Here is a 26785-nt window from a genome sequence, read left to right as displayed (position 1 = left end):
TCTGGGCAGAGTATTGGTTTACAAACCTACATGTAGCATGGAGAATTCCAAAAGCTGTATCTCTGCGTTTCTGTGTGCTTTCAAAGTACCTGTCCCCAGGTAGTCAGAAGATGACCATAACATTCAGAGATCAGAGTGTTACGCTCCCTGGTAAAGCTCAGGAGGGGAGCACACTGTTTTGACAACATAAGGAAAGGAAGGCTTCTAATCCAGATCTGATACCATCTATTATTAAAATTCCTTAGAGAGGGCAGTGTAGCAGGTGGGTAAGAGAATCAGACTCCAGAGCCAGACCTCCTAGGTTTGCCATATACTAGATGCATAACCCTGGGCAAATTAATTTATTTGTGCCTGAGTTGCTTCACCTGTAAAATGGAGAGATATTAACACCTACGTAATCAAACAGGAAATTTTCCTTGACCCCTTCACAGACCTCTGACAGGAATGCATCGCTCACTCAGCCTGCAGCTCTCAACCCCTCATGGGAGAGGGAGCACTCAGGTGAGTGGCTATAGGAGCCAGAGTGAGCACTTTTGGGCACCAGCAGGAGCAAAACTCCATACGAGCCCCATGGCAGCATCTAGGGAGAAGTATCCATGACCCCCGAATTCCCAGAGGGCACGTGTTACAGTGCTTTTTTAGCTCTGCTGTCCGAGGATGGCTTAAGTGTTAAACAGCTCAGTAGGCCCTCTGCCTTTTGTGGGAGGCAGTTGCTCTTTGCCAGCAAGGGCAGAGGGTCAGTGTGACAGCCTTTAGTGTCCACACCTGTGGTATCCAAGCTTTTGTTCGGCATCCAGGAAAAATTAGGTTGCATGAACAGATTGAAGGGTGGTGAATGAGGAGGATTTTATTGCTGATGGAAGTGGCTCTCGGCAGGAAGGGGAGTTGGAGGGGAGTTGGAGCAGGAAGGTGATCTTCCCCCAAAGTCTGGTCATCCCTGGCTGGACTCTTCTCTGAAGCAACACCGGCAAACCATCCCTCTGAAGCCAAGCTACTTCTCTCCGACATCAAACCACAGTCTCTGACTTCCAGCTGTTTCTCTTTTTCTCCCCTCCTCTGCTCTCTGCCAGTCGGGTCAGGGGTTTTTGTGGGTACAGGATGGGGGGTGGGGCAGGCTATGTGTGGTTTTGGAAAGGGCAACATTTGGGCAGGAAAACAGGAATGCATGTTTTCACTTTGGGCCACAGTTCCAGGCTTAAGAGTGGGGCTTCTCCAGGGACCCTGCCCTTTTCTGTCTAGAATTTCTCTGCCTCCTGTCCCTATCACTAACAGGGCTTTCAGGAGGATCAAGTGAATGAATGTAAAATGTTTGGAACAGGACCTGTTTACAGTGAGTGTGACAAATGTTGGCTGTAATTGATGCTGCTGCCCCTGCTGCTGTTTTTAGATTGTAAGTAATAGAGATTTTTGTCTAATCAAAATAACAAGGGAAATGCAGTGAACAAACACTACAGAATACCAGATAAACAAAGCAAAGTCTAAACAATCAGTTTTTGTCATGGGCCAGAATGAGGTCCATTCTGTGGGCCTAGGAAACCAATGTTTGTCAGCTCCTCAGAGCTTCCCTTGGACAGGGGTCTAGAGATAGAGTATAGCACAGTGGTTCAATGTATAGGATCCAGAATCTAAAGCCTGGGTTTTTTTCTCTCAATAAACTTTTAAAAATGTTAGAATAGTTTAAGATTTACAGAAAAGTTGTAAAGATAGTGCAGAGAGTTTCTGTGTAAGCCACATTCAGTGTCCCTTGACTTGATGTCCTGATTTTTATCTAGCATCATCACTTATTGGCTATATAACCTTGGGAAAGATATTTAACCTTCCTAAGATTCCATATTCTGGTCTTCTACATTCAGCATTGCAGCACATAAGCACATGCCGTGTATACATCAGTCTTCTTGCACATTCACAGATGCCCCTGCTAAGACAAACTACTTTACATGCAGCCAAAAACACATTCACCTCCTCCTCCAAAAGAGACAACCCAAAGTCACATCTCGCTAGGGGTCTGGGGGTAATGTCACGGAGCCAGTGTTCTCAGAGACCAGGCTCTCTGGGTGATAGCAAATTCTCTTAGCCTCTTCTCCAAAATACAGTGATAATTATTACTCTTTAGCAGAAAACAAGAAATGCGAGTGGGGTTTTTTCAGTAACTAATTGAACTAATTCAGTAACTAATACCTAAGCTGGCATTAGAATTATCACTGCCCTACACATTCCATGTCTTCCCTTGCCTTTACACAGCACCTGTGTAAAGCCTCTGAGGCATGAATTACCTTCATTCTTGAAGGATCTGAGCCTTTGTCAAAGCTGCCATTTGGGAATCTACTACTTTTAAGTTGCCTTCCATCGATCTGTACCCTTGGGTATTATGGTGGGAAGTTTGTGGCCCAGGATTCACCCAGATGAATCTTGGTTCTTATTGTGTTACAGCATCTCTGTTTCTCCTCGGTAAGATCAATTATCCTCCTTTTTGCCTGTTTTCTTAAGTAACAGGAACCAAGCATGGCTATATGGCAGTCTTGGTTGTCAATTCAGTGGAGTCATCATTGTGATCAATGTAGAAGTGTTTCTATATTGGTTAGATAGGCTACTTGGTCATCAGAGCCCAAAGTTTAGAGCACAAAAAGCAAAACTTTAGGTAGTGGTTTATAAAGTGAAATCAAAAAGAACCATTCATTCCCCATCCCTTGTTTGCCAAATTAACATGTCTTAGCTACAGGAAACACGATATAATGACGTGGAACGTACGCAGTCACATGTGGCCTAACCATGGGGATACATTCTGCAAAATACATCATAGGTAATTTCATCATTGTGTGAACATCATAGAGTGTACTTACACAAACCTAGGTGGCATAGCCTACTACACACCCAGGCTGTATGGTATAGCCTGTTGCTGCTAGGCTACAAACCTGTACAGCATGTTACTGCACTGAATACTGTAGGCAGTTGTAACAACACGGTAAGTATTTGTGTATCTAAATACATCTCAACGTAGAGAAGGCACTGTACAAATGTGGTAGAAGTGGTAGAAGTGGTTGAAAATGGTACCCCTCTATAAGGCACTCACCATGAATGGAACTTGCAGGACTGGAAGTTGCTCTGGTGGCGTCAGTGAGTGAACCTGAAGGCCTGGGACATTGCTGCGTGCTTTTATACAACTGGCAGCACAGTGGTTTGTGTACATCAGCATTGCCACAAAGATTTGAGTAATGCATTGTGCTACGATGTACTATGACGTCACGAAGCGATAGGAATGTATCACCTCCATGATAAGCTTACGGACCGTCATTGTATATGTGGTTGCAAAACTGCATTTCATCCAGCCAGAGGAATCGCCAGGGTCAAACGGGCCACTGTGCATGAGCTTTCAACAGGCCTTCTCCTTGTATCATAAGACCACCTGTTTCTGGGTGGAAGAATACACAAAAATGCGATGACTCCCCAAGACATCAACCTATTGCCTCGCTTCTTTCTGTGAAGTGAGTGAGGATTGCGTCAGAGGCAAGTTGTGAGGGATTAAGATTTCTAGAGTCCCGAGGCACTGAAAAGATTATGGCGTCTCCCCATGTGTAGTTAAAATGAAAATAGTTGAAATAGCACTAAACAGGAATGTATTTAATATGTGGGAATTAGCATCACTTCTCTTTAGATTTTCTGAGAATTTCTGAATAACTTCTCAGAGCTTTATTGTTCTCATTTTCTCTGGTTACCACCTGATTCCACTTGGTTCTGCACCCCCACCCAAATCTCATTTCAAATTGCAATCTCTGCATGTCAAGGGAGGGACTTGGTGGCAGGTGACTGGATCATAGGGCAGTTTCCCCATGCCGTTCTCATGATAGTGAAGGAGTTCTCACGAAATCTGATGGTTTAAAAGTGGCAGTTTCCCCTGCACTGTCTCTCCCTTCACCGCTACGTAAGACATGCCTTGCTTCTCCTTTGACTTCCACCATGATTATAAGTTTCCTGAGGCCTCTCCAGCCATGCAGAACTGTGAGTCCAAACTTCTTTTGTTTATACATTACCCAGTCTCAGGTAGTATCTTTATAGCAGTTTGAGAACAGACTAATACACCACCTTCCTTCTGTTGGTACAAAAAGTGGCAGTGATGGGCAAATACCATGGAAGCAGGCAAGGTCTTCAGAGAAAATGGCAGGCATTCTTACCGCGTAATGAAGCTAATGTCCTTCTCTGAATCAAAAGATGGCACGGTTTCAGCTCATTATAAAAGATTGGAGGTCCTTGAGCTCAGTGTTCCTTTCTGGAAATACTACTGTATGAGCAGGTGTCATCAGGCCTTCTTTGTGTTGTCCTCGGGCTCAGACAACTGACGTCAGAATCACAATCTGGGACTCTGGCTGCTGTTATTGCTGAAAGTCATAAGCCATCCTTTGTTTTGTCCCAGGAGTCCTGTGTCTTCTACCAGACACAGAACCATGGTAAACCATCTTGTTGGTTTACAAGTAGGATACAATCTCAGACCCTTCACAGTTCTTGACATTAACAAGACTTAAATTCATTCACAAAACTGCTGGGTCATGAGAGAAGAGTAACAGGATTCGTACTGCAATGTGAAATAGGCTAGATCCCACTCAAAGCCGTCAGCTTTTTGAACCAAATGCATTAGAAGAATATTCTATGTGGTACATGGTATGTGCTTCCTCAAATTTCCAAAATAACCTACTAGGCTAGGTATTGTTCTTCTTTCTTAGTGGTCGGGAATGCAAGGTGCTGTGGCCTACTCTTTTCTTTGGAATGGGATATTCCCACATGCCCCGAGAATACTGAATTCACCCACACTGCAGAAGCATTTTCTTTCTTTCTTTCTTTTTTTTTTTTTTAAAGACAAGGTTTCACCATGTTGGCCAGGCTGGTCTTGAACTCCTGACCTCAGGTGATCCACCTGCCTCGGCCTCCCAAAGTGCTGAGATTACAGGTGTGAGCCACCACGCCCAGCCTGCAGAAGCATTTTCTTGTTGGGTTCGATCTTCTACTGCATCGCACAGGTATTTTACCAAGGTACTGAAGGAAGTTGCCTCTTCATGATCTTCAGGTCCTTGCAACATAATGTTCTATAGCATGGTGAAGTAGTCAACTCCCTTCTCACTAGACTGGGCCACAGAGCTAGAAGCAGCACACCCTTATGGCAGAGCAGTAAAGGCATACTGTGCTCTGTTGGGGAAAGGCCTGTGCTTAAAATGGGGCAATATGCCAAGTACCAGGGCCTTCACTGGTTGTCTCTGTACTGTGGTTATCATGCCCCCTCTGTGTCAAAGGACACGGTCACCCCAGGCACCTCTCATTTCCATCAACATCCAGCAACAGTTTTAATGACAGCACCATCATCCAGTCCCGCTCAATAGCACAGGGTTAAGCGCTTGCACTCTGGACTAGGAATCTCTGGGTATGAATGCTGTCTTTGCCACTCTCTAGCTGTGTAATCTTGGAGGAGTCATTAAACTTCTCTGTGTTTTCACTTTTTTGTCAACATAATGATCGTTTGAGAACTGAACAATTTCACATATCTAAAGTGCTTAGCGTAGAGCCTGGCACATAGAATGTCCTATAGGTGTTCATTATTGCCATGGTCTGAATGTTTGTGCCCCGTTGAAATCCTAACACCCAAGGCGATGGTAGGAGGTGGGGCCTTTGGAAGGTGATTATGTCATGAGGATGAAGTCTTCATGAATGGGATTTTAGTGCCCTAAAAAAGAGGCCCCAGATAACTGCCTTGCCACTTCCACTATGAGAGGACACAGTGAGACGGTGTCATCTACAAAAAATGGGCCCTCACCAGACATGGAATCTGCCAGTGTCTTGACCTAGGACTTCTAGCCTGCAAGACTGTGAAAATGAAATTAAAGCCTCCTAGTTTATGGCATTTTGTTACAGCAGTCCAAACGAACTAAGGCAGCTATGAACAGGGCAAGTCTGGGAGCGCTCCTCGAAAGAGTCAGATGCTTCTCTTATCAACCCACTCCTAATGATGAGAAAGGGAACAGAGACTTCTTTTTTTTTTTATTTTTTTTTTTTGAGACAGAGTCTTACTCTGTCACCCAGGCTAGAGTGCAGTGACACGATCTCTGCTCACTGCAGCCTCTGCCTCCTGGGTTCAAGCAATTCTCCTGCCTCAGCCTCCCGAGTAGCTGGGATTACAGATGTGCACCACCACACTCAGCTAATTTTTGTATTTTTAGTAGAGATGGGGTTTCACCATGTTGGCCAGGCTGGTCTCAAACTCCTGACCTCAAGTGATCCACCCGCCTTAGCCTCCCAAAGTGCTGGGATTATAGGTGTGAGCCACTGCCCCGGCCCAGAGACTTCTGAGTGTTGCTCAGAAGAATTTAGTCTGAATTCCTCTCTTTACACTGGGTCAGGTGCTCTCTGGCCTTTCTTGCGTGAGTCAACCCCATCTATAAGAACCCAGCTAGCAGGCTCAGCTGCCACATTAAATACAGTAGCACTATGACAACAAACTGAGAATAATCACATATGTTTTCCAACCTTTGGTCAAGCATTCTTGAAAACGTGGCCTGTAAAAATGTCCACAGACTTTAGACAATACAACAAACACATTTCTCTAAATTGCAATTCTACAATGTAACTCTTTTCTATTCCGATGCCTAACACCTCTCAGTTTATTTTGAATTTGAATTAGAATTTACCGCTTGACAAACAGTGGAACACAGGAAGGACTTTGAGGTTTCTGCTGCAAGGGAAGCACATTAGGAAATGGCAAAGATTTCACTGTAGGAAGAATTGAGGTGACACTTGGTTGGCCAGGCTTATTAGTCAGTTTTTATAGCAGTAACAACCCTCAGATCTCACTCTCAGTTGCTTATAACAATAAACGTTTCTTGCCCACTGGTCTGCAGGTTGGCTGCGGTGGCTCCATATGTCTCTCATTTCAGGACACAGACCAAAGAGCAGGGGTCACCTGGGCAGCTGTTCAATACATCTGCTCATAGTCTATCACCGAAATCAAATCATGTGGCCAGCCGGGCATGGCGGCAAACACCTGTAATCCCAAAACTCTGGGAGGCCAAGGTGGGAGGATCACTTGAGGTCAGGTGTTCACGAACAGGCTGGGCAACGTCGTGAGACACCCTCCACCACCAAAAAAAAACACAAATTAGCCAGGAGTGGTGGTGTACACCTGTAGTTCCAGCTAATTGGGAGGCTGGGGTGGGAGGATCACTGGAGCCCATGAAGTTGGGGAGCAGTGAGCCGTGATCACACCCCTGCACACCAGGCTGGGCGACAGAGTGAGACACTGCATTGAACAAAACACACAAAGTAACCACGGAATGAAATACAGGAAGAAAGCGATGAAAGCAGGATGTATTAAAGCCAGAAAGCACTGCATAGGGTGGGAGTGGGCCGGAGCACACGGCTTAAGGGCCTGGTTACAACGTTTTCTGGGTTTTAAGTCCTCCTTTTGAGATTCCTATCGGCTACCCCTTACCCAGACGAAGGATTTGGTCCGGGGCTAATTAAAGGCTGGGGTGAATTGGCGCCTTGTGCAGATGAAGGATTGGCCCCTGCTCTGCCCACGGCCGATCAGGGCACTCTCCCTTTCCATCCGAGCAGTGATGGAAAGGGGAGGGTTGTAAGGAGAGTGGCCTTTGCTCCTGTGTTTCTGGGCGTGGGGGAGCTGAGATTTGCCCTTTTGATTTAGCTTTAGGAAGTTGGCATTAATTGGCCTTCGGTTCCCTGCCCCAGACCCAGGTGCTCCCCTTTTGATCCAGCTTTTGGAAATTACCGCAAATTGGCCTCAGATTCCAGACCTTGGTGTTTTCCCGTGATTCAGCTTTAGGAAGTTGGCACAAATTGGCCTCAAGTTCCCTGCCTCCAGACCCTATTCTCCTGCCTCAGCGGTAGGGGGACTTCTTACTTGGCGATTGGCTTCCACCAGAACACAAAACAGGAGCTGCTGGAGTCTCCTTAATACCGGGTCTTGGCTGCCCCGGAATGTCACCTCTGCCTCATTCTACTATCAACGTGGTCCCAGGGACAGCCCAAGTTCAAAGGAAGGAGAAATAGACGGCCCCTCTTTCGACTGGCAAGGGGACACTGTGAAAGAGCCTCTGTCTGGGAGGGATTGTTGCAGTCATCTTTGGAAACACAATCTACCGCGTTGATGTTCATCAAATAAATCTACTTGGGCTGTGAACTCAACTGGTATTCGACTTCAGAAACCCACAAAATCGGTTCTGAATTGCATTTTCATCTCAGCGTTTGGCCACAGGCAATAATGACAGCTTCATTCAGGAAAGTCACAAAATCGTTCTGACCAAGACTATTTTGTCTAGATCAGTAATTTCGGGATTTGCCTGTCTCAGTGCCATCAGAAGCAGCCATCTAACCCAGAAATGCTAAGATTTCTCCTCCTCTTTCAGCAGTCACTGACTACCTACCTCCATCTCACATCGCTTGCAGGGGCCTCTGAGCCCTCCGGGGCCACAGCAGCAGAACCTCCGGCCCAGACCTCTCTAGGAACTGCCACCGTGTGCCTAAGCTCCCCTCTCAACCACAATTTCCAGCTACAGAACTCTCATCCAAGTCAAAACTCCAAAGGCAGGCGTCTGACTGGCTGCAGGAGTCCAGATGCATGGGTATCCCTAAATTAGTCAACCATGGCTGGGAGACAGGGCCATGCAATCCAGACCCAGCTCTTCTGCTCAGTCGGGCCGTTCCCGGAGAAGGAGAAACCACGCTGGAGCTGGCACTCCCACGAGTTTTCGCGGACAGGAACTCGGATCCTGGCGGGAGGGAGCGAACAGTAAGTAAGCCCGCGCGGCGGCTGTCACCCGCTTTCAATCACAGAAGTGCCGGCCAACTAGCGCCCCAGAAACGCCTGGGGAGCCGGGCGCGCGGGCGAGGAGAGACCGCGCTGCTGCCTCCACGCTGGGCTCACCGCGCGGAGCGGCCCCCAGACAGGGCGCGGGACGGAGGCGCCCGAGCGGTCTGTCTCGCGGGGCGCAGACGCGGTTCCTCCCGAGGGCGCTCCCGCTGGGAGGAGCAAATCCTGGGGCCATCTGCGTCCTGCGCGTCCAGCTGGACCCGCGCCCTTAGGACCTGCGCCTGCCTGGGGGGAAAGCCCTCCCACCACCCACGGTCGCCCGCAGCGCTTGCCTGCCAGCCTCCTCCCCTGCAAGCCGCCTCCTCCCTGCCAACCTCCTCCTCCCTCCCCAGCCTCTTTCTCTCTGCCAGCCTCTCCCTTCCCTACCGGCCTCCTCCTCCCTGCCAGCCTCCTCCTCCCTGCAAACCTGCTCCTCCCTGCCAGCCTCTTTCTCTCTGCCAGCCTCTTTCTCTCTGCCAGCCTCCTCCTCCCTGCCAGCCTCCTCCTCCCTGCCAGCCTCCTCCTCCCAGCAAGCCTCCTCCTCCTTGCCAGCCTCCTCCTCCCTGCAAACCTCCTTCCTGCCCTCTTTCTCCCTGCCAACCTCCTCCTCTCCTACCAGCCTCCTCCTCCCTGCAAGCCTCCTCCTCCCTGCAAGCCTCCCCCTCCCTGCCAACCTCCTCCTCCCTGCCAGCCTCCTCCTCTCCTACTAGCCTCCTCCTCTCTGCCAGCCTCCTCCTCCCCTGCCAGCCTCTACCTCCTTACCAGCCCTCTCCTCCTTTTGCATCTAAGATCATTTGACCTGTCATTCAAGGCCTAGAGAAATGTCACCTCCGTTGAAAAGTTTCTCCCCAGCTCTCTCTGATAATTGGTTCCTTCTCTCCTTTGAGTGAGGTAGCATGGTGCGCATTTCTACATCCTACCTCTTGGCCCGGTTTTGGTATTTACATGCTATCTCTCCTCTGCAATAGGGACAGTGCTAATTTTCTGTCACATTTCTCTTTAATGCCTTCCTAGAGTGACCAACACATGGTTGATATTCAACAAATGATTGGGAAAAAAAAAAAAAGAAAAAAAAATGCTGCTTATATTCAAATTCAGGGGAGACTATGAGAATATAAATAGGGCATAAGAGCATCTTGTTATAAGAGAAGTTCATATAAAATAACACATTTCAGGCATAAAGTAGACACTCAATAAATATTGGTTGAAAAATGAATACAAAGAACCCAAAATAAGAGGCTTTGGGGAATCATTATATATATATAATTATAAAGGAATGGGTTTTTTGATTCTCTAACTTTCTAACTTTCTAAAAAGAGGAATAACTGTAGAAAATTTAGAAAATAAAAGTGTAGCTTTGTGGTTCCAACATAGCAGAGCTGACGGTGGAGGTTCGTGCTTCAACTGGGCTTTCTACAAGGGATTTATCATGATGTTCATGAACACTCCCTTACAGCTGTTTTTGAAAATAATTGGCAACCGGAACGCCAGGTTCGAGTTAATGAAGTTAGATTTCCACCACCTGATACAAAAAAAGAAATGAGTGAAGGAGATGACATAGAGGTATATTCAAGAACAAATGACCGAGAGCCACGTGAATGGTGGGCTAAAGTTCGGATGATAAAAGGAGAATTTTATATCATTGAGTATGCAGCTTGTGACACTGCTTACAACGAAATAGTCACATGTGAACGACTTTGGCCTGTCAATCAAAATAAAACTGTAAAAAAAAAACAACCTTCTTTAAATGCACAGTGGGTGTTCCTGAGGATGTGAGAGAGGCGTGTGTGAATGAAAATGCACATAGATTTGAAGAAAGCGTTAGGAGCATGCAGAATTTTTTTACCTTCCAGAAACAACACAGCTAATGATACTGTCTACCAGTGAAGCAGCTGTGAAGAGTAAGCATCTTAAGTGACATGCATTTGCGAAGTATTTGTACGAAGATGATGCTTATATGGAAATGAAGAGGCCACTAAGCACTTAGAATGCACAAAACAACTTGCAGCAGCTTTTCATGAGGAATTTGTTGTGAGAGAAGATTTAACAGGCCTGGCAATGGGAACACGTGCTAGGCTCCTGGAGTTACTGGAGTTACTGCCATCGAGCTAGATGAAGATACTGGAACATTCAGAATCTATGGAGAGAGTGCTGAGGCCGTAAAAGAGGCTAGAGGTTTCTGGGAATTTGTGGAGGATTTTATTCAGGTTCCTAGGAATCTCATTGGAAAAGTAATTGGAAAAAATGGCAAAGTTAGTCAAGAAATAGTGGACAAATCTGGTGTGGTTTTGGTGAGAATCGAAGGAGACAATGAAAATAAACAACCCAGGGAAGACGGTACGTTCCATTTGTACTTGTTGGCACTAGAGAAAGCATTGGAAATGCGCGAGTTCTTTCAGAGTATCATATTGCTTATCCAAAGGTAACAGAACAGCTAAGAGAGGAACGCCTGCAGATTGATGAACAGCTGCGACAGATTGGTTCTTGGTCTTATAGTGGAAAAGGCAGGGGTCGTCAGGGTCCTAATTACGCCTCCAGTAATTAGGCACAAATTCTGAGCTGTCTAATCCCTCTGAAATAGAATCTGAGCATAAGGACGAGCTGAGTGATTGGTCATTGGCAGGAAAAGATGATGGAGACAGCTGACGTCAGTGTGTCGGCAGGAGAGCCCGGGAGGAAGAGGTAAAAGTGTTGCAGGGCGTCGAGGTCATGGTGGAACACATGGTAGCAAATCCTCCGTCAGTTCTGTGCTCCAAGATCCAGACAGCAATCCATACAGCTTACTTGATGATACAGAATCAGATCAGACTGCAGACACTGATGCCAGCGAATCTCATCACAGTACTAACGTCATAGGTGGTCTCCTAGACGAAGGACTGATGAAGATGCTCTTCTGATGGATGGAATAACCGAATCTGATACAGCTGCAGTTAATGAAAATGGACTAGGCAAAAGATGTGACTGAAGAGCATGGTCTTTCAGAAAAGGCAATAAATGGCCCAACTGGTGCTTCTGGCGATGACTTTTCTAAGCTACAGCGCACTCCAGGAGAAGAAAAGATGAATACCTCAAAAGAAAAAAACTCTCAAGCAGCAGCTCCTGAATGGTGTTTCATAAACTGAAGAAGCTCCTAGTTTACAGTTCCTTCGCATTATATTTACGGCAGTGCTTGTGCAAGCTTGCCAAAGGTAGAATATGGATCACCAGTCTTTACATCACACTTTCAGTTCCTCCATTTGGAATTCAAAAAGGGGAGGGATCCTGAAGAAACCATATGTGAAACATGCTTTGACACCCACTGTGTTATAATATATATCATCAGATGTGCCTGGAGAATAGTATATGTAACCTTGAAAAAAAAAGAAAGAAAAGTATGAAGAAGAAAATTTTATATCCTACCACTTAAAATTTAGGTGTATTTCTTAATCTTTTATGGTGTGTGTATGTGCATGTGTGTGTGTACATATATATTAAGCATAAGTAATACAGATACATTAACTGGGTCTAAATGGAAGGTAACATGAAGAGCTTGCTGCCAAATGACATTTGTTTTTTATTTATTTATTTATGAGACAGAGTCTTGCTCTGTCGCCCAGGCTAGAGTACAGTGGTGTGCTCTCGGCTCACTGAAACTTCTGCCTCCCAGGTTCAAGGATTCTCCTGCCTCAGCCTCCCGAGTAACTGGGATTACAGGCACCTGCCACCGCGCCTGGCTTATTTTCGTATGTTTAGTAGAGACAGGGTTTCACCATCTTGGCCAGGCTGGTCTCGAACTCCTGACCTTGTGATCCACGGGCCTCAGCCTCCCAAAGTGCTGGGAATACAGGTGTGAGCCACCTCGCATAGCCTGTAATTTATTATATGTAGGTCTTTTTTTTTTTCTTTTTAAAAATCTTTCTCTCTCTCTCTCTTTGCACTTGAATATATGTAGGGTGTTTGTTTGTTTGTTTGTTTGAGATGGAGTCTCACTCTGTTGCCCAGGTTGGAGAACAATGGCACAATCTCAGCTCACTGCAACCTCCACCTCCCAGGTTCAAGCGATTCTCTCACCTTAGCCTCCCAAGTAGCTGGGATTACAGGCACCTGCCATCATGCTGAGCTAATTTTTGTAAATTTGTAGAGAGAGGGTTTCACCATGTTGGCCAGGCTGGTCTTGCCTTCTGACCTCTGGTGATCTGCCTGCCTCAGCCTCCCAAAGTGCTGGGATTACAGGCATGAGCCACGGTGCCTGGCTGGTCTTTATTTTTTCTTTTTGATATAGGGTCTCACTTTGTTGCTTAGGCTTGAGTGTGATGGTGCAATCTCTGCTCACTGCAACCCTGCTTCTTGGGCTCAAGTGATTCTCCCATCTCAGCCTCCCAAGTAGCTGGAACTTCAGGTGTGCACCACCATACCTGGCTAATTTTTATATTTTTTATAGAGACAGGGTTTTGCTATGTTGGCCAAGCTGGTCTCAAACTCCTGGACTTCAGCAATCTGTCCGCCTCAGCCTCCCAAAGTGCTGGGATTATAGGTATGAGGCACCTTGCCTGGCCATATGTGGGTCTTTTCTACTTTAAAAAAAAAAAAAAGAAAAAAGCAAAAGGAAACCTTCCCGGTTTTGTTCAATGTGAATTTTCTTAAAGACACCTGCAATTACTAAACATGTTAGCTAACAGTATTTTAAAAATTATTATTAAAAAATTATTTTTAGCAGGTGTCGCTTAGAATCCAGGGAACACTTTGTGTATCTTTTGTTGCTGTTGTTTATGTGATTTTTGTGGAGTTAGAATAACCTTTGCACGAGAGTCCCTACATGCTGAAGGTTTACACCATTACAAGTTCAGGTTTTCTGTTCATTTGCTTGTTTTCATAGTGGTCGCCAAACACAACAAGATACTTCATCTGAACTGCTTTGTTAAGAATATGGCTTTAAAAAGAAATTGTCCTAGAAAAAGTGAGAAAATAGGAAAGAAATCATTTGTTTCCTTTGAGAATAACTCAGGTTTTTGCCAGATACCAAGAGTTTTTTTTTGTTACCCTTGTAATTAAAATTATTTGTAGCAGGTGTCACTTAGAATCCAGGGAGCACTTTGTATTTCTTTTATGGTTGTTGTTTTTGTTTGGTTTTTGTTTTTTAAGATGGAGTCTCGCTCTGTCACCAGGCTGGAATGCAGTGGCGCCATCTCAGCTCACTGAAACCTCTGCCTCCCGGGTTCAAGTGATTCTCCTGCCTCAGCCTCCTGAGTAGCTGGGACTACAGGCATGTGCCACCACGCCCAGCTACTTTTTGTATTGTTAGTAGAGACAGGGTTTCACTATGTTGGCCAAAATGGTCTGGATCTCTTGATCCTGTGATACGCCTACCTTGGCCTCCCAAAGTGCTGGGATTACAGTCATGAGCCACTTCGCCTGGCCCTTTGTGTATCTTTAGATTTTGGGGATTTTTTGGAAACTCAGACAAGTTTCCTTTGATGTTTAGATTTTTGGGACTTTTTGGAAACTCAGACAAGTTTCCTTTGATGATGTATTTGAATACTGTTATCTGTGCATTAATTGTCTCGATGTCTTCTTTAACAGCCTCTATACATTTCCTAGGTTGGTTCTCCATTCTCTGCCCTCCATAACCTGAAGAAATTCTTATTATGCATGATCATGTGTAGATTAAAGAACAGAAAATTAATAAGCTTTATTATAAAAACTTTAGAATCATCCACACTCACATGCTTTTCCTATATTGTGAATTTACAACAAAAATAAAGAAGGCCAAATTCATGCTTATCCTTTTAATGCAAGCATTTATCTTGCAGTAAAAGGAAGATACCACAAACATTTAATGTGCCCTTCCTATACTATGTGCTTATCACTCGACTATAATAAATAATTTTGCAGTTAGGCTTATAGCAAAAAACTGATAATAATTTAAAATGATGTAAGTATTGCAATGGAGAAAAATAATCAGGTGACTTATCAGACCACAGTTTAGGTCCTTCTCTTGGAAAAATATTTTTGGGTCAGAGTGGTTTGTTCTTCTCTCTTTAATGCCCTTTCCCCTCCTTGGTCCTCAATTTAGAACAATTTATAAAACCATCTATTGTGATAAGAGTCTGTCTCTGCATAAGTGATTGTAATTAATTATAGCTCATGAAAGTTTCCTAGGATTGAATAAAAGAGAGCCAGAGGTCCCAGTGGCTCAAGCCTGTAATTCCAGTACTGTGGGAGGCCAAGGCAAGAGGAGCATTTGAGGCCAGGAGTTCAAGAACAGCCTGGGCAATGAAGCGAGATCCTGTCTCTACAAAAAAATTTAAAAATTAGCCAGGGGTATGGTAATGTGCACATGCAGTCCCAGCAGCTACTTAGGAGGCTGGGGCAGGAGGATTGCTTGAGCCTGGGAGGTCAAGACTGCAGTGAGCCATGATCTCACCATTGCACTCCAGCCAAGTAAGCCCCTGTCTCAAAAAAAAATAAAAATAAAAATAATATACTTTAAAAAAGAGAAGAGAGCCAGGGGGAGCCAGGGGGAGCCAGGGGGAGCCAGGGGGAGCCAGGGGGAGCCAGAGAGAGCCAGAGCTCACTTTCTGATTTATCATCATGCCATTTGTAAATCTCAGAGGCTAATGTTCTAATGAAGTTGATACTGATTCCTTCTGGCCGATTCTGTTCTGCTTTTATTGTATATTATATTATATTATATTATATTATATTATATTATATTATATTATAATAAAGGGCATGTTTTCTCTTTTGGGATTTAGAAGAAAAATATTACCTAGCTGACACAGATTGATCTATCTAAAATGAGTAACAAGTTCAGAAATCAGTTGTTTTTGTTTACAGAGATGAAATTGTCACTTTTATATGCCACGGCCTCAATTTTGAAAGTGTCCAGTTTTTTATATGGAGTTTAAATATAACCAAGGCAAGTAGTGCTATGGTCTGAATGTCTGTGTCCCTCCCCATCCCCCTGCCCACCCCCCACACCATTCATAAGTTAAAACCTAATCCCCTGTGATAGGATTAAAAGGTGGAGCCTTTGGGAGGTGATTAGGTAACATTCCGGCCCTCCAGAATGAGATTAGTGCTCTTATAAAGGAGGCCTGAGGAGGGCCACTCATCTCTTGTGTGTGCATTCCACCAACTGAGGCTACAAAGACAAGACATCCATCTGATGAAGGAAGTGGCCCTCCTTCCTTCATGCCAGACTCCAAATCTGCTGGCAACTTGATCTTGGACTTCCCAGCCTCCAGAACTGTGAGAAATAAGTTCCTGTTGTTTATAAGCCACCCAATCTAAGATATTTTGAGCATTTTGAACAGACTAACAGCTATTGTATTTACTATAATCCTCCCTTTCCTTCTCGGAAGTTCCTATATATTCCTTTTTCATCTGGTCTTTTCTTTCAGCAGTTAGTTCCCTACTTATAGTAGTAATTAAGCAACTGTTGAGTAAACGAGGAACAGATATCTCAAATCTGTTTATCTGCAACAGAGTCCACCAAGAAAAAACAGAATTTGATGTCAAAACTTCAACCTTGTCCATTCTGTCCTCTGACCATAGAGTCAAAGAAAGATAAAAATATTTTTTAAATTGCTTTTTTTAAAAATGCAACCATGAGATTAAAAATTTTAGGTTGGGGATTCTGATGACAGCAAGCATTATGGGAAAGAAAAAAAAAGGAAGGAAGGAGAAAAGAAAGAAGGGAAGGAAAAGAAGTAAGGAAGGAAATAAAGAAGGGAAGAGAAAGACAGAGCCAGGTTGAACTTTTTGTAAATTCCTGGAAGGGAAAATGTTTGATCCGTAGCCACTGTAAAAACATGTAAGTGGTTTTGTGGTAATGATTTAGGAAGACACCAAAAGGAGAAGGTGTTACTAATAAAGGAATTACGGCTGGCCCCAGTGCAGTGGTGTTTACAACTAATTGATCACAATCAGTTACGGATTTCTTTGTTCCTTTTCCACTCCCACTGCTTCACTTGACTAGCCTAAAAATAAATAAATAATAAAAAGTAAAGAAATTATTATCAGTGAAGAAGATCTGTTTAGCAAACTGGCAACGTCTGAGGATCTCGAATCCTACAGCCTGCGGTTAGCAGACAATCCGTGCCTGCGCGCTCCTGCTCTCCTCTATGCTCGTCACCCCGAAGCTCTGGGGTCCAGAGAATTAACTGTAGGAATGTATAGATTTTCTTGTAAATCTAAAAGCTAGTTTTGGGTTCTGTCATAGCCTGGGTCCTCCGAGAAGCAGCTGCCAAGATGGAATTAGATGTACAAGAAGGAAGATAGAGGCAAGAGGGAACAAGAACAGCAGGGAAACCCCAAAAACCCCTAAGAAAGTCTTGGCCAACGAGTTGACATTAGAGGAGTCTCCTGTCCAGCAGGAATGGCCAGGGTCTAAGTCCCTCGCAGTGTTCAGTCCTTGGGGGAACAGCCTGGGGAGGGCGTTGCCTCCAGCCATCGCTTCAGAGAGCAGAGGCCGCCGCAGAGAGCAGAGGGCGCCGCAGAGAGCCGAGGCCGCCGCAGAGAGCAGAGGGCGCCGCAGAGAGCAGAGGGCGCCGCAGAGAGCAGAGGGCGCCGCAGAGAGCAGAGGGCGCTGCAGCCGGAGGCCTATCAACCAACCCCAGCAGGCCTCCCGCAGGCTCTGTGAGTGGGACTCTGAGCAGCCATCTCCATGGCCCCATATCCCCTGAGCACCCGTAGATCTGATTTTATGTTCAGTTACACGTATAGGGTCCAAGACATCCTGGAAAGGTGATTCTACCTGGAAGAACACCTGTGTTCAGTCGCCCTATTAAAGAGAAGGTGAAAACGTTACTGGAAAAAGTGGTCTCCATCCAGACTCCCAGAGAGGGTTCTTGGATCTCCCACAGGAAGGATGAGACGGAGCTATTTTATTGGAAGCTTCTTTTTTACAGAGTAGAGTGTCCTCAGAAAGCAAGCAGAGGAAGGCACCGTCTTTAAGTTTTTCATATATGGGGATCTTGTCTATGTAAGGACTAAGCTAAGCTGTACCTATGTATGGGTGAGCAGACGAAATGACAGCATTTATTATTCTGTTGATTTAAAGAAAACTCTCCTTGACATTCTATTGTGTGAATACAACAAAGCATAGCTATAATATCGCCAGTGTTGTGAAATCTCAGCTCTACAAAAATTAGCCAGGCATGGTAATACACACCTGTAGTCCCAGCTTCTCAGGAGGCTGAGGTGGGAGGATTGCTTGAGCTATGAAGTCAGGGCTGCAGTAAGCCATGATGACTCCACTGCACTCCAGCCTGGGTGACAAAGCAAGACTCTGTCTTAAAGAAAAAAGAAAAAACAAATTATTTGCTCGTGTATAGGAAGCAACTTCTATTTATTGAAGTTTTATCATGAGGCCAGGCGCAGTGGCTCACACCTGTAATCCCAGCACTTTGGGAGACAGAGGTGGGTGGATCACGAGGTCAGGAGTTTGAGACTAGCCTGCCCAGCATGGTGAAACCCCGTCTCTACTAAAAGTACAAAAATTAGCCAGGCATAGTGGCTTGCACCTGTAATCCCAGCTACTTGGGAGGCTGAAGCAGGAGAACAGCTTGAACCTGGGAGGTGGAGGTTGCAGTGAAAAGAGATCACATCACTGCACTCCAGCCTGGGTGACAGAGTAAGACTCTGTCTCAAAAAAGCAAAGTAAAACAGAACGAAATGACTATCACACATAATGAGAATCGACTGTATTTAGTGTCCATTTTTTAAAAGATGAAGGGGAAATTACGTTTTCCATGTTGAAACAGTTGAGTGCATTATTAAGAGCTATAAATTTACCTTATTCACAATCATATTATGAAGCTTAGTTTTCTTTTTATTTTTCTCTAGCTTTACTGAGTTGTGAAATGATGACCACAATCAAGTAAGTTAACATATCTATCGCTTCACCTAGCTATGGGTATTTTGGGTTTTGGTTTTCGTGGTGAGAACATTTAGCTGCTAAAATCTTCTGATTAGTTCGTCTCATTTACTGATTTCTTTGGATTTTATACTCATACAATGATACTACGTTTTAGACTCATTGTTTCCAACAGGCACATCTTTACGCCTTAATATAGTATCAATACTTTCAAGATGATAGAGAAAGGAGGTGGAAATGGGCCTCTTTGTAGTATTTCTGAACTAAAAAGAACACCTCGGGAGTACAAGTCACAAACTCAAATGCCTGCAGGGCCAAGCGGGTATTTAACGCAGTCAAGAGTTTTGGAAACGCCCCCTTGTGGAAGCTTCATTACCAGGCACTGCAATTTTCAGTCTGCAACTAAACTGGAATGATTTGTTACAATGTGTGGGTCAGATAGAGTAGTAAGACTACCAACTTATGGCCTCTACTCTAGAATTTTGCCACTGCATATGACGTTGACTTTTTTCTTTTTTTTTCTGAGACAGAGTCTCGCTCTGTTGCTCAAGCTGGAGTGCAGCAGTGAGATCTTGGCTCACTACAACCTCCACCTCCTGGGTTCAAGCAATTCCCGTGCCTCAGCCTCCTGAGTAGGTGGGAATACAGGCACATGCCACCACACCCAACTAATTTTTGTATATTTTGTAGAGATGGAGTTTCGCCATGTTGCCCAGGGTGGTCTTGATCTCTTGACCTCGTGATCCACCCACCTCAGCCTCCCAAAGTGCTGGGATTATAGGCGTGAGCTACCATGCCCGGCCTGACTTTTTAACATAGTTTTCTTCTCATTATCTTTTTTTTGAGACGGAGTCTCAATCTGTTGCCCAGGTTGGAGCCCAGTGGCGAGATTTTGGCTTACTGCATCCTCTGCCTTCTGGGCTCGAGCAATTCTTTTGACTCAGCCTCCCGAGTAGCTAGCATTACAAGCATGGTACCATCACGCCCGGCTAATTTTTGTGTTTTTAGTAGAGATGGGGTTTCACCATGTTGGCCAGGCTGGTCTCCAACTCCTGACCTCAGGTGATCTACCTGCCTCAGCATCCCAAAGTGCTGGGATTACAGGCATGAGCCACTGTACCCGGCCTCTTCTCATTATCTTACCTGGTGAATATTAATAGTTGTTCTTGGTTCCACAACAGCTGCTGGTGTGTTGCATGTACCATTTATTCAAAGGTTAGTTGAAAATCCAAATGTGCTTGAAATAAAAGTCAAAAATTATTGCGATGCTACTGACAGCTAACAGAGGAAGTAACAGCTGCCAGGAAATGTCATCGGGTAACATGCCTGGTTCTCAGTTCAAGATTACACAGAGAAAAAATACCATTATTTTAGGGGAAAAATGGCCTTGATAGAGATTTTAGATTGGTTTACTTCTTAGTTTCAGTGAAATTTTCTAATATTCTTAGCAAAATAAAAACTAATAAATAAATATATAGATGGATGCATTAATTGAAGAATTAAGGAACTTCAAAAGTGATATAGAGCCACGTGTGGTGGCATGTACCTGTAGTCCTGTTGCTAGGGAGGCTGAGGCAGGAGGATTGCTTGGGTCCTAAGAGTTTGAGTCCAGCCTGAGCAACATAGTGAGACACCCATTTCTAAAGAAAAAGGTATAGGCCGAGTGCGGTGGCTCACACCTGTAATCCCAGCACTTTGGGAGGCCGAGGCAGGTGGATCACGAGGTCAAGAGATCAAGACCTTCCTGGCCTACATGGTGAAACCCCATCTCTACTAAAAATGCAAAAATTAGCTGGGGGTGGTAACACGTGCCTGTAATCCCAGCTACTCAGGAGGCTGAGGCAGGAGAATCACTTGAACCCAGGAGGCAGAGGTTGCAGCGAGCCAAGATCCCACCACTGCACTCCAGCCTGGTGACAGAGTGAGATCTGTCAAAAAAAAAAGTATATATAGATCACACAACCTAGAGAAATTTTGATCCTTTTTAAGTTTGCTGAATTCTTGGAACCTAATCTTCTTACAGATATAGAGAAAATTTCAGAACAAAGCAAAAACTTGTTTTGATGGCTCATCTAGCATGCCTGTCTTAGTGTTACAGGACCTCTGGGGTGTCCATATTTCTGGCCAGAAACCTCTGTGGCCATGGTGCCATTGCCTGAGTTTTTATCCTGCATCCAGGAAGAATGAGGGGTGAAGAAGAGTTTTATTTAGTGTTAGAACAGCTCAGAGGAGTAGGTAGCTCCTCTCTGTAGGCAGGTCATCCCATGGAGTGTTCATTATGGACCTCGGAGGGGAGGAGGTGCATGCGGATTGGTCCACGGGCAGCCATGGGTGGCCCGGAAGAGGCACCACGAGTCCCCATCCAGTGTGCAGGACCGGCAGCCCAGCCCCTAGCCTTCGGGCCCTCCCTATCCTGAAGGTGGGGCCTTACTGGGGACCTACCCCCTTACACCTAGGAATCAGTCTGCTTCCTGCTGTCATTCATGGCCCTGGGGCTCAGCCCCAATGCCCCACTCTGGTACCAGGAATGGAGAGAGGCCAGGCAGTAGGAGCAGACACCCCTGAGCCTGCAGGGACATGGGGATGGGGGAAGACCCTTTCTGGGGCCTTTGAGGGTACAAACTGCAGAGACACCCAGCTCATGCACCTGGGAGGGCGGCTGCAGCCTCACCCAGGAAGGCTGATCCTGCCTACTCCCAGCCCTCCCCCAAGAGCACAGGGAGGCTTGGATCCACAGCTGCAGTTTGGGTGGCTGTAGCCCCACCCAGGAGGGTGGGACTCCTGCCTGCTCCATAGAGCAAGAGGCCTGGGTCTGCAGCTGTGGTTTGAGAAGCTTCAGTGGTACCCGTGGAGCTCCCATCCCAACTCAGGAGGGGCGGGGCTCTCACCAGCTCCAGGGAGTATGTAGTCCCAGCTGCACCTCCTTGCTGCAGCCAGAGTGATGGCAGCAGCCACTACCGTCATTAGCAGCAAGGAACTTCTCAGTAGATTCTTCCCAGAATAGTTGGAAACATAAGCACCTGCAGAACAAAGCATCAGTAAAGAAGCAGAACAAGTGAAACATGACAGGCAAGGTAGATACCAAGGCAAACTGGAAAGCGCATACCCTCTCTAATGCTAGTTTCTACTGTGCATCATTGTTGCATGATCTTTGCGGTGTTGTTTTCTGGCCAGAAACCTCTGTGGCCAGGGGTGCCCTTGCCTGAGTTTTGCTTGGGCCCACTGGGTTTGTTCTGCCCACTCGGCCTAGCAGCCTGTGCTCGGCTCATGCTACCGGCCTGGGTCCCACACCTGCCAAGGGTGAGTCAGGCGTGGAACAGGGAGTGGTGTGAGAGTAAGCATGGGGCCCAGCCACTGCCCACAGTCAGACATGCCAGCTGCTGTAGCGGGGAGGGCAGCTCCAGGTGCTGGCACAAGCGCTGGCTGTGAGGCTGCACCAGACCAGGTACACCACAAGCAGCTTCCACATGGACACCTGGGAACACAGTGGCACCCAGAAACTTGGAGATGCCAGGAGCTGCAGGGCCCCACAAAGGGAGCCATAGCCTGGCTCGGGAAGCTCCCAGGCCTGGGCTCCCCGAAGGCCCACAGCTCTCCTCTTGTTCTCTTCACCCGCAGTGTGGTGAGCAAGGGGCGTGTTTCAGCCCTGTTTGTATTATAGCTCTTTTAGCTCCGCCATTCGACACGTTCTTGTACCGTGACAAGGAAGAATGAGGTATGCAACGTGTACAGGGTAATAGGAGCTTTACTGAGCAATAGAACAACTCTCTCCCACACGGGGCAGCTTCTTTCCAGAGCCAGGCTGTCCCGGTAAGTGTTCAGCTCCTAGCAGAGAGGAGACCCCGGAGTGGGAAGCTCCTCTCTGCAGAGATGATCATCCCATCATCTCTGCAGCTCTCAGCAGAGAAGAGGCCCTGGTGTGCGGAACTCCTCTCTGCAGCTGGTCATCCCCATCTCTGCTCAGCTCTGACTGAGCCTGGGGCTAACATGGGCCTCAGTGGGGAGAAAGTACAGGCCAGTTGGTCCATGGGCAGCCATGGGTGGGCCCAGAAAAGGCACCAGAAGTTCCCATTCTGGTCCACGGGACTGGCAGTCCGGCTCCCAGCCTTCAGGCTCTCCTTAGCCTGAAGGTGGGGCCTCATGAGGGACCTGCCTCCTTCCCCCCAAGAGGCTGTGTGCCTCCTGCTGCCATTCAGCACCCCCTCGCCTTCCCTCCCATGCTTGTTGACTCACCACCCCGGAAGGGGCCGAGGTGCCATGGAGCTGGTGTGTCAGCCCTGCCTTGAGCATGTGTACACCTGGCTGGGCTGACAGAACCAGGACTCGGCCCAACTTTGCTCCAAAATTGGAGTGGGTGCTGACAGCAGGGAGAAGCCAGGCAGTGGGAGCAGGCATTTCCAAGCCTGTGAGGACAGGGTGGGGCCTTGCTGGGCCCCCTTGCTGGGCTGAGATGCCTGGGTCCACAGTCACGGTTTGGGCAACTGCAGCTGTGCAGAGGGCCAGGGCAGGCTCCTGCCTGCTCTGTGGAATGGGAGGCCTAGGTCTGCAGCTGCTATTTGGGTGGCTGCAGCTGCATCCGGGAGGGCAGGGATCCCACCTGCTCCCGGATCCCACCGGCTCCATGGAGCGTGCCGCACCAACAGTTCCTCCCTGCTACAGCCAGCTTTGATGGCAACAGCAGCTGCTCCAGACGGCCCACTGCTGCCATCATCATCAACCCATTTTTGTCCCATGTGAGCACTGTGGCCAGATTTCTCAATACCTCAAAAGAAGCTAGAAATTCAGATTTTTATGTAAAATTTCTCAAAAAAAAATTTTTTAATTGCATTTTAGGTTTTGGGGTACATGTGAAGAACATGCAAGATTGTTGCATAGGTACACACATGGCAGTGTGATTTGCTGCCTTCCTCCCCATCACCTATATCTGGCATTTCTCCCCATGCTGTCTCTCCCCTACTCCCCACCCCCCGCTGTCCCTCCCCTATTTCCCCTCGACAGACCCCAGTGTGTGATGCTCTCCTCCCTGTGTCCATGTGTTCTCATTGTTCAACACCCACCTATGAGTGAGAACATGCAGTGTTTGATTTTGTGTTCTTGTGTCAGTTTGCTAAGAATGATGGTTTCCAGGTTCATCCATGTCCTTACAAAGGACACGAACTCATCGTTTTTTTATGGCTGCATAATATTCCATGGTGTGTATGTGCCACATTTTTCCTGTCCAGTCTATCATCGATGGGCATTTGGGTTGGTTCTAGGTCTTTGCTATTGTAAACTGTGCTGCAATGAACATTCATGTGCATGTGTCCTTATAGTAGAATGATTTATAATCCTTTGGACACATACCCAGTAATGGGATTGCTAGGTCAAATGGAATTTCTATGTCTAGGTCCTTGAGGAATCGCCACACTGTCTTCCACAATGGCTGAACTAATTTACACTCCCACCAACTGTGTAAAAGTGTTCCTATTTCTCCACATCCTCTCCAGCATCTGTTGTCTCCAGATTTTTTAATGATTGCCATTCTAACGGGCGTGAGATGGTATCTCAATGTAGTTTTGATTTGCATTTCTCTAATGACCAGTGATGATGAGCATTTTTTCATATGTTTGTTGGCCTCATGTATGAAGTGTCTGTTCATATCCTTTGTGCACTTTTGAATGGGCTTTTTTTTTTCTTGTAAATCTGTTTTAGTTCTTTGTAGATTCTGGGTATCAGCCCTTTGTCAGGTGGGTAGATTGCAAAAATTTTTTCCCATTCTGTTGGTTGCCAATTCACTCTAATGACATTTCTTTTGCTGTGCAGAAGCTGTGGAGTTTGATTCGGTTCCATTTGTCTATTTTGGCTTTTGTTGCCAATGCTTTTGGTGTTTTGGTCATGAAGTCCTTGCCTATGCCTATGTCCTGAATGGTTTTGCCTAGATTTTCTTCTAGGGTTTTTATGGTGTTAGGTCTTATGTTTAAGTCTTTAATCCATCTGGAGTTAATTTTAGTGTAAGGTGTCAGGAAGGGGTCCAGTTTCTGCTTTCTTTTTTTTTTTTTTTTTTTTGAGACGGAGTTTCGCTCTTGATACCCAGGCTGGAGCGCAATGGCGCGATCTCGGCTCACCGCAATCTCTGCCTCCTGGGTTCAGGCAATTCTCCTGCCTCAGCCTCCTGAGTAGCTGGGATTACAGGCACGCGCCACCGTGCCCAGCTAATTTTTTTGTATTAGTAGAGACGGGGTTTCACCATGTTGACCAGGATGGTCTCGATCTCTTGACCTCGTGATCCACCCGCCTCGGCCTCCCAAAGTCAGTTTCTGCTTTCTGCACATGGCTAGCCAGTCTTCCCAACATCATTTATTAAACAGGTTATCCTTTCCCCATTGCTTGTTTTTGTCAGGTTTGTCAAAGATCAGATGCCTCTGAGGCCTCTGTTCTGTTCCATTGGTTTATATCTCTGTTTTGGTACCAGTAGCATGCTGTTTTGATTACTGTAGCCTTGTAGTATAGTTTGAAGTCTGGTAGTGTGATGCCTCCTGCTTTGTTCTTTTTGCTTAGAATTGACTTGACTATGTGGGCTCTCTTTTGATTTCATATGAAGTTTAAGGTATTTTTTTTGCAGTTCTGTGAAGAAGGTCATTGGTAGCTTGATGGGGATAGTGTTGAATCTGTAAATTACTTTGGGCAGTATGGCCATTTTCATGACATTGATTCTTCCTAACCATGAGCATGGAATGTTTCTCCATCTGTTTGTGTCCTCTCTTATTTCGTTGAGCAGTGGTGTGTAGTTCTCCTTGAAGAGGTCCTTTACGTTCCTTGTTAGTTGTATTCCTAGGTATTTTATTCTCTTTGTAGCAATTGTGAATGGCAGTTCGTTCTTGATTTGGCTCTCTTTAAGTCTGTTATTGGTGTATAGGAACGCTTGTGATTTTTGCACATTGATTTTGTATCCTGAGACTTTGCTGAAGTTGCTTATCAGTTTCAGGAGATTTGGGGCTGAGACGATGGGGTCTTCTAAATATACAATTGTCGTCCACAAATAGAGATAATTTGACTTCCTCCTTTTCTAATTGAATACTCTTTATTTATTTTTCTTTCCTGATTGCTCTGGCTAGAACTTCCAATACCATATTGAATAGGAGTGGTGAGAGAGGGCATCCTTGTCTAGTGCCAGATTTCGAAGGGAATGCTTCCAGGTTTTGCCCATTCAGTATGATATTGGCTGTTGATTTGTTATAAATAGCTTTTATTATTTTGAGATATGTTCCATCAATACCTAGTTTATTGAGGGTTTTTAGCATAAAGGGCTGTTGAATTCAAACTTTCTCAAATTTTAATCTATGAAGGTAAGCTAATAGGTCAGTGAACTGGATTGGATCCTTAGAATGGTAATTTGCAAACTCTAATCAGAGGATAAAATGTTTCTCCTAGTAGAGGACCTAAGCAGTGAAACATGCAGAAATCAGAAGTGTGTCAATTATTAGACTTTCAGCTGGGAATAGTGACCCAACAGTGCTTGGAGCCATAAGCTCCATTCTTTACTCCTTCTCTTCATTTAGACATATAAAAATAGTCTATGTCTTTTTAAAATGCAGCTCCCTGCCAAGCATTCTCACACATAGTTTATCAAATGGGTTAACACTCTTTTAGCATTTGTTATATTATTTAATGTTTTAGATCTAAGGAAGTGAGATCCTTTTCTAGTTCATAAGCATGATGGTTGGGTCCTCACATGCATGGGTGAGATGTGCCTCTTTGCAACCTTGTTACAACATCAGCATATTACCCATCTGGCATGGAAAAAAAAAAAAGAAATGAATGCCATTGTGAATTTTCAAAAAGCTGACTCCCTAATCCAAAAAGAGAATATTGAACTTCCCGGGTTAGACACTGACGGAGGGTATTGGCATTGAGGATGACTACTCTAATGAAAAACATCTCTACCTTGTGGACCCTGTGGCTCACACTGGAAATGCAACAGAAAAGAGGGAGCCATTGATTGCCAAAGCATTGAAGATTCACGATTACATTTTATACAAAAATTAACTCAAGATGGATTGAAGACTTAAATGTAAAATCCAAAACTGTAAAAACTCTGGAAG

The 26785-nt window shown here is 45.6% G+C and overlaps 1 non-coding gene and 1 pseudogene across 1 annotated transcript; both read left to right on the top strand.

The window, feature by feature from the left end:
* Positions 1 to 10280: 10280 nt before the first annotated feature.
* Positions 10281 to 11962, top strand: LOC105717812 (RNA-binding protein FXR1-like; annotated as a pseudogene).
* A 14413-nt stretch (positions 11963 to 26375) lies between these two features.
* Positions 26376 to 26479, top strand: LOC135274487 (small nucleolar RNA U13). Its single transcript, XR_010342310.1, has one exon. It is a non-coding gene; the product is annotated as a small nucleolar RNA U13 (small nucleolar RNA).
* The last annotated feature ends 306 nt before the right edge of the window (positions 26480 to 26785 follow it).

Source organism: Aotus nancymaae, unplaced genomic scaffold (genome assembly GCF_030222135.1).
Source record: "Aotus nancymaae isolate 86718 unplaced genomic scaffold, 86718_ANA_hifiasm-v0.15.2.pri h1tg000011l, whole genome shotgun sequence".
NCBI classification, from domain to species: domain Eukaryota; kingdom Metazoa; phylum Chordata; class Mammalia; order Primates; family Aotidae; genus Aotus; species Aotus nancymaae.
Note: the sequence above shows the minus strand (reverse complement) of the source record. Positions and strands in the feature narration are given on the sequence as shown.